Below are 8,087 nucleotides of genomic sequence, written 5' to 3' on the forward strand. Positions count from 1 at the left end.
CATGAATTGAAAAACTCAATACAAGTACAAAAAAGTAGGTTTTTGAATGTTGAGTTGAAGCAATACATAGAAACCGTTATTTGAAACATAATTCAGTATGCAAAACATATACCTATTATGATTACTTAAAACAATGAACAGTGTTTCTGAAATAAAACCACTTTGTGAAGTGTTCCCTCACATTAAAATTAAGGAAAAAGTTCTAGTAAAATGCTTTGTTGGTACGGAGATAATTATAGCGGAAGATTTCACATTTTCCTTCAAATTTACAATAAATTCTATAACTTTGTTGCCTCTTCATGAGGGGACTTAAGTAATCTATCCTTATGTATAAAATTAGCTGATAAATTTTATGAATCCAGTTTGAAGTGTGTAACATTCAAAACATATTATTCAGTACGGAAAACTTGAACCCATAGTGAGATTTACATGATTTATTTTAAGTATAATATTTATCCTCTACAATCTATGTAAATAAATAAATTATGAAAGTGATACAAATCTATATTCATTTTATTAGTCATTTACTATATTTGAAATCTGCAAATTCGTTAATAAAACGTTGATATTCATTTTGACTATTAGTTCTTTTTATATCAGGATTAGAATTCTCCGAATTTTTTTCACTATCACTTGCACTCTCAGCTCCTGGATCATCCTTTTCCAACACATGTTGGTTATCTTCAAACCATGATATATCTATCTCTATTTCGTCACTTTTAGCACCCTCAAATTCTTCTTTAACAATACTATTTTTGTTTTCTTTATTGGTTTTATCATCAATTGGTGATAAATCCTCTTTATTTGAAGTATTTTCAGCTGATTTTTTATCCTCCAACTCATTTTTAAGTCTTGTTTCTTCCAAGTTCGCAGTATCTTTAACTGGGTTTTCATTTTCCAATTCATTCTCAAGTTCCGCTTCTTTTAAGTTTTCAATATTTTTAGCTGGTTTTCTATCTTCCAATTCATTTTCAAGCTGCATTTCTTCTATTTTTCCTACCACTGACATTTTGAGTTTCACTTTAAATTTTCCATCCTCATTTTTTTGTTTTATAGGGACGTCACTACTTATTACATGATTACTTTCTATGTCAAAATCTTCACCACACTCTAACCCTTTCTCAAGATCTCTATCAAAATCCATGGAGTTTCTTTGCTCCTTTGGATCGTTATTTCTATTTTCTGTCTTTTTATCACCACAAACCAAAGCAGTTCTGGTTTTGACGTAAGTACGTGAATCAGGTTTCCTCAATTTTCCAATCTCTTTTAACTTCTCGACTCCAACCGTGAAATATCTGTCATTGGGGTTGCAACTTCCATCACAGTAAATGCCTACTCTTGCCACTTTACCGTCGTTGGGAGGATTATGTGAAAAGTTCTGCTCAAATTTTGATAGAAACTGAGAAAGTTGGAGGAAAACATTTTCGAAATATTTTGTTATGCATGGTGACAGCTTGACAGAACACCTGAAGTACATTTTCTTCTGCCAGCATAATACGTTTTCAGATTGATTTTTATGGATTTTATAGACTTTTTAAGGTAGACTTTCCACTAAAATTTAGAATTTTTGTTTACATTTCTAATAAGATACTAAAAAATGAGAGGTTAGAACGCTGATAAATTGAAAACAGATAGTAAATGTCAGGTGACTGGCTGTTTTCCAAGTATATATCTATAGGGAAAAGATGGCTTATGCTACAGAGATCAAAGATGTTTTATATAGTTACGGTAGCTGATACAAGCTTTTATCTATGACTTAAGCCCAGTTGCACAAAAGCCTATTAGAATTGAATTGTGATTAAATACCACAAGAACCAATCAGTGAAGACTTTTTTACTTTCCTTGCCCTATTACCATAGGTATGGAAAGTATTGCTTTCCGAAAAAAATTAAGGTACCCCAATTTCTAAATTTCTATACGTTTCAAGGTCCCCTGAGTCCAAAAAACTGGTTTTTGGGTATTGGTATGTGTGTGTGTGTGTGTGTGTGTGTGTGTGTGTGTGTGTGTGTGTATGAGTGTATGTGCGTCTGTGTACACGATATCTCATCTCCCAATTTACCGAATGACTTGAAATTTTGAACTTAAGGTCCTGACACTATAAGTATCCGACACGAACAATTTCGATCAAATGCAATTCAAGATGGCGGCTAAAACGGCGAAAATGTTGTCAAAAACAGGGTTTTTCGTGATTTTCTCGGAAACGGCTCCAACGATTTCGATCAAATTCATACCTAAAATAGTCATCGATAAGCTCTATCAACTGCCACAAGTCCCATATCTGTAAAAATTTCAGGAGCTCCGCCCCATCAATGCAGATAGATTCCCAATTATCAGGCTTCAGATACAATTGAAACAAAAAAAATCAAGTGGAGTAGATTGAGCATGAAAATCTCTACAATCAATGTTCAGTAACATTATCACCTAAAATTGAAAATAAGCTTTAAATTCGAGAAAATGTGATTATTCAATTGCAAATTATTGTTGATTCTATTAAATCATTCACTATGAAGAGATAGCAGACCTCATGTGTGTCTCCCGCCTGCGTTATTGCATTGTCACCAGCTGGCTCAAATATTTGAATAGTAGACTTAAGATGTGCGTAACACCAGCGTCAGGTGATCAATTTTCATAACGGCAAGGAAAGTTGTGTGAGTGCGCCACACCAGATTTTTGAAAAAGCCTTCTCTGATCGGCTCTCGTGGCATTTAATCGTGATTAAAATTCAACAGGCTTTTGTGCAACCGGGCCAAAACCTACTAGAATTTATTTGTCAAAGGCAAACACACAGCAACAGACGTATGCAAACAAACGGAGGAAAATCCTCCCTAGGTGTTCCAATATGTAGCAACGCACACATACGTCTATCCGTCCGCATATGTCTGCATGCAGACTTTTGATTTTTTCTGCATTTTACTGTAGTGTGCGTTCGCTATACGGTAATTTTAATGAATGTTATCAGCTATGATAAACTTTTAGACAAAGAGATTTCTTCTTCTATCTGTCTGTTTGATTCTTATTATGTCCGATTTCACAGAATAGAAACTTGATTTCAGCGACAGTTGATTATGAACCAACATAACATCACATTACAAAAACAACAAAATCATCTGACTAGATCCAATTGTCGCTCAAATTAAGTTTTATTTTTAGATGAAATCGGACCGAGATAATCTCTAGTTGCCATACATCACTATTGAGTGGGCAATCACTTAATAAAAAATCTGGTGTGGCGCACTCACACAACTTTCCTTGCCATTATGAAAATTGATCATCTGACGCTAGTGTTCCCGCGCATCTCAAGTCAGTGATTTGAGCCAGCTGGTGACAGGGCAATAACGCTGGAGACACACATGAGGTCTGCTATCTCTTCATAGTGAATGATTTAATAGAATCAACAATAATTTGCAATTGAATAATCACATTTTCTCGAATTTAAAGCTTATTTTCAATTTTAGGTGAAAATGTTACTGAACATCAATTGCAGATATTTTCATGCTCAATCCACTCCACTTGTTTTTTTTTTGTTTCAATTGTATCTAAAGCCTGATAATTGGGAATCTAAAATCATAGATGGGGCGGAGCTCCTGAAATTTTTACAGATATGGGACTTGTGGCAGTTGATAGTGCTTATCGATGACTATTTTAGGTATGAATTTGATCAAAATAGTTGGAGCCATTTTCGAGAAAATTGCTAAAAAACCTGTTTTTGACAACATTTTCGCCATTTTAGCCGCCATTTTGAATTGATCGAAATTGTTCGTGTCGGATACTTATATCGTAAAGGACTCGCCACACCAAGCTCGCCAGTACCGCCGAGGTAGTACCGCTGGTGGTAGTTTTCTCGGCTGAGCACGCCACACCGAAAAACGTCCGCTAGCGGTAGTCTCCGAGTAGTGAGTCTAGTAGTGGGGGGTGAGACGTACTAGTTGCGTTGTGTTGCAAGGAGGAGAGGTGCGCATGCGCTACCTCTTCGAATCGCCTGCCATGTATTCAGGTTGAGCGCGCCACACTGAGCTCGCTTTGTCCGCCGTACTACCTCTCAGCGAACTTTTGTTGAATCGCCTAGCAGGCGGTCGTAGGTGGTAGTGCGCCGTACTACCGCCGCGGTAGCGAGCTCGGTGTGGCGCAATCAACCTGAATACATGGCTAGCGATTTTTAAAACTTCCCTACCGCCGCGGTAGCGAGCTTGGTGTGGCGTGCCCTTAAGGACCTTAAGTTCCAAATTTCAAGTCATTCCGTTAATTGGGAGATGAGATATCGTGTACACAGACGCACATACACTCATACACACACACACACACATACAGACCAATACCCAAAAACCAGTTTTTTGGACTCAGGGAACCTTGAAACGTATAGAAATTTAGAAATTGGGGTACCTTAATTTTTTTCGGAAAGCAATACTTTCCTTACCTATGGTAATAGGGCAAGGAAAGTAATAATATAATATGTCAGTTACATTATACAGTCTTTGATCACCTGATCTTTGATCTGGAATGTGTTGAAAAATTGCTTTGGTCGAGTAAAATTATAAAATTACTTTGTATTACCTAAATTTATTATTTTTAAAAACTTTTCACTAATAAGTACCACATTACTAGATAGCTCCAAATAGTGATAGCTCTAGCACTAGAGTGTTCTTTGCTTGACAGTTCAAAGACACAGTAATAATATTTTTGGTCTAATTTTGTAGTTTTTATTGATATTGTTAGCAGTAGGATATTATACTACATACTACAATCATGAAGTATTCACTGAAGATGAATAGAATTACCAGCAGGCCTAAATTGTGCAATAAGAAGGCATTGGACCTATATGAGTAGCCTACCACATACATAGCAAGGGTAGCCGTCTAGGTGTCACCTCGAGTACCTGACACCTAGTCATTTTGGCCATAGGCGACTACTTGTACCCTCGTAAAAATATGCCATTGCCGTCAAGTTGTCCCCCCGACTACTGGACCAAAGGTTCCAACTAGTCAAGTTGTCTAGTAAACGACAACTTGACACCTCGCACCCTCACGTCAGAGTGTCCCCCCGACTATTAGAACTTGTCGCCTAAAAACCGGTTTTGAAAGGGGACAGGTTGACGGGGTGTCAAGTAGTCGGGGTGGCACCTTGTCGCGTTCCCAGCTAAAGCACCATCACTGAATCTTTCTTCATAAAACATCATTTTATTTATTTATTTATTTATTAGAACAGTCACAAACACGATATTTGGAAAGAGAAACAGGCAATTGCCCAAAACTTCTTCAATTCCTTGATTTTGGCACATAAATAGTCCAAAGTGAGGTTAAGTTTAAAATTTCTGTTTTCACCAAAGATTAACACTCAGAGAATACGTATTCGAGATATGACTGATGAATTTTGAATTTCGAAGGGTTGATAAGAGCCGGAAATAACACTAAACAATCCGAAATTTTAAATAATATTAAAATAAACTTGAAAATTTTGAGCAGAAAAATTAAAACTACGATCACTGCAACTATCAGCTGATGATCTGTTCTGGTATATACTAATTGCTGGCCAGATAACCGAGTTGACGCGGTTGTTAAGGCGTTACAAGCTTCAGTCTGCTAGTACTACCCGGTCACGGGTTCGAATCCCATCGAATAGGCATGGACGTTTGATCATCTCATAAATCACCCTCGCACTTCCCATTATCCACGCACAAGCAAAAAGCTCATGTGGGCATCTTCCGGAATTAAAAAATTCTATACCATATAACTATATAAGAATAACAATAAAAAATTCTATACCATATAACTATAAATGAATAAAAATATATAACTATATATGAATCTATATATTATATAAAAGCGAAATGGCACTCACTGACTGACTGACTGACTGAATCACTCACTCACTCACTCGCAGAACTAAAAATCTACTGGACCAAAAACGTTCAAATTTGGTAGGTATGTTCAGTTGGCCCTTTAGAGGCGCACTAAGAAATCTTTTGGCAATATTTTAACTCTAAGGGTTGTTTTTAAGGGTTTAAAGTTCGTCTTTTAGCATGTATATTCTTCTTCTCCCAATCTCTTAATTATAATTGAAATTTCCATATCATATGTTACTATAGAACTATAATCTAGATAGAGTACCTCTTCGAAACAGTTGTTAACTGGCAACTAAATAAATAATTTTGTCAGGTTGGCATTAAGTTGAGTTGACTTTGTAAGATTGAAATTCATTTATCGCGGAAAAATTGATTGGGCACTGCTACTTCAATCCTGGGAATATTATATTACTAGCCGTCAGGCTCGCTTCGCTCGCCATATCCGTTTAGCCAGACGTTTAGTCTGGACCCCCGACTGGATTGTCCTAACATATGATAAAAATGCTCAAATGAAAAATGCAGGCGAGCCTGCTGATCTTATTCATGGACGATCCAGTCGGGGGTCCAGGGGGCGGAGCCCCCTATCTAGACGGATATGGCGAGCGAAGCGAGCCTGACGGCTAGTACCATATAACTATATATGAATAACAATAAAAAATTCTATACCATATAACTATATATAAATAAAAATATAAATCTGAGTACCCTTTTTAAATTATTTCGTCACGAAATGTTTCGGCTACTAATGCCATTTTCAAGACTTTATAATGACAATAATGGCATAAGTAGCCGAAACATGTCGTTACAAAATAATTTAAAAGGGTAGGTACTTAGATTTATATTTCTATTCATATACTATTAAAAGTAGCCCTAAAGAAAAAAAATCTGGTGTGGTACACTCACACAACTTTCCTTGCTCATATTTGAAACTACGATCAGACTTCTGTATATGTGTATATATAATAGTTTTCAGAGTACTTTTTCCTTTGTGTAAATTGTGAAACTCGATGATTTGTTTAGTCCTCATTTTTTCAAAGTCGTCAAAACAGCTGTTCTACAGATCTGTCAGAAATATCTCGACTATGTATTCTTTTTATGAACTGCGCTACCTACCTCACGCACGAGAAGGAGGTTATTAATTACATTAATCAAGGATGGGGTGGACCCCCCATTAGTTTCCCAGAAAGAAGACTCATGCCAGTTGATAGAGCTGATAGATAACTATACAGGGTATGAATTTGAAAAAAATCGGTCAAGTTATTTTTGAGAAAATCGTGAAAAACATAGTTTTTTAGTAATTATCCGCCATTTTTCTCAAGAATATTACGGAGCTCCTGCAATTTTCTCAGAAATGAGACTCATGTCAGTTGATAGGGCTTATAAATAGCTATCCATGGTATAAATTTGAAGAAAATCGTTAGAGCCGTTTTCGAGAAAACCGTGAAAAACATGGTTTTTAGTCATTATCCGCCATTTTTCTCAAGAATATTACGGAGCTCCTGCAATTTTCTCAGAAATGAGACTCATGTCAGTTGATAGGGCTTATAAATAGCTATCCATGGTATAAATTTGAAGAAAATCGTTAGAGCCGTTTTCGAGAAAACAGTGAAAAACATGGTTTTTTAGTAATTATCCGCCATTTTTTCCGCCATCTTGAATTGAATTTTATTGAATTTCTTATTGTCGGATCCTTATGGTATAAGGAACTTGAGTTTAAAATTTCAAGTCAATCGGTTAATTAGGAATGGAGTTATCGTGTTCACAGACATATACACATACACACACACACACACACACACACACACACACACACACACACACACACACACACACACACACACACACACATACAGACCAATACCCAAAAACCACTTTTTTGGATTCAGTGGACCTTGAAACGTATAGAAAACTTGAAATTAGGGTACCTTAATTTTTTTTGGAAAGCAATACTTTCCTTACCTATGGTAATAGGGCAAGGAAAGTAATAAAAACAAACTATAAATGTATTACCTATACAGTTTACTAGGTGTACGGTATTTAACAAAACAGAACACAAATTTTATTCACAGTGTTTGGGTGGTTTGGTTTGAGATAACCAAGTAACCGACGACATAAGTCGGTCAAATCGAACGCTGCTGTCGATCAGATCAGGTGAGGAAATACATTTCCCAAACAACCAGAAATTTGATCAACTCATGAATATATGTTTGTATGATATTATATTCTTAATATTAGTAGACGATAAAAA

The sequence above is a fragment of the Nilaparvata lugens genome, chromosome 6 (genome assembly GCF_014356525.2).
Source record: "Nilaparvata lugens isolate BPH chromosome 6, ASM1435652v1, whole genome shotgun sequence".
Taxonomy (NCBI): Eukaryota; Metazoa; Arthropoda; class Insecta; order Hemiptera; family Delphacidae; genus Nilaparvata; species Nilaparvata lugens.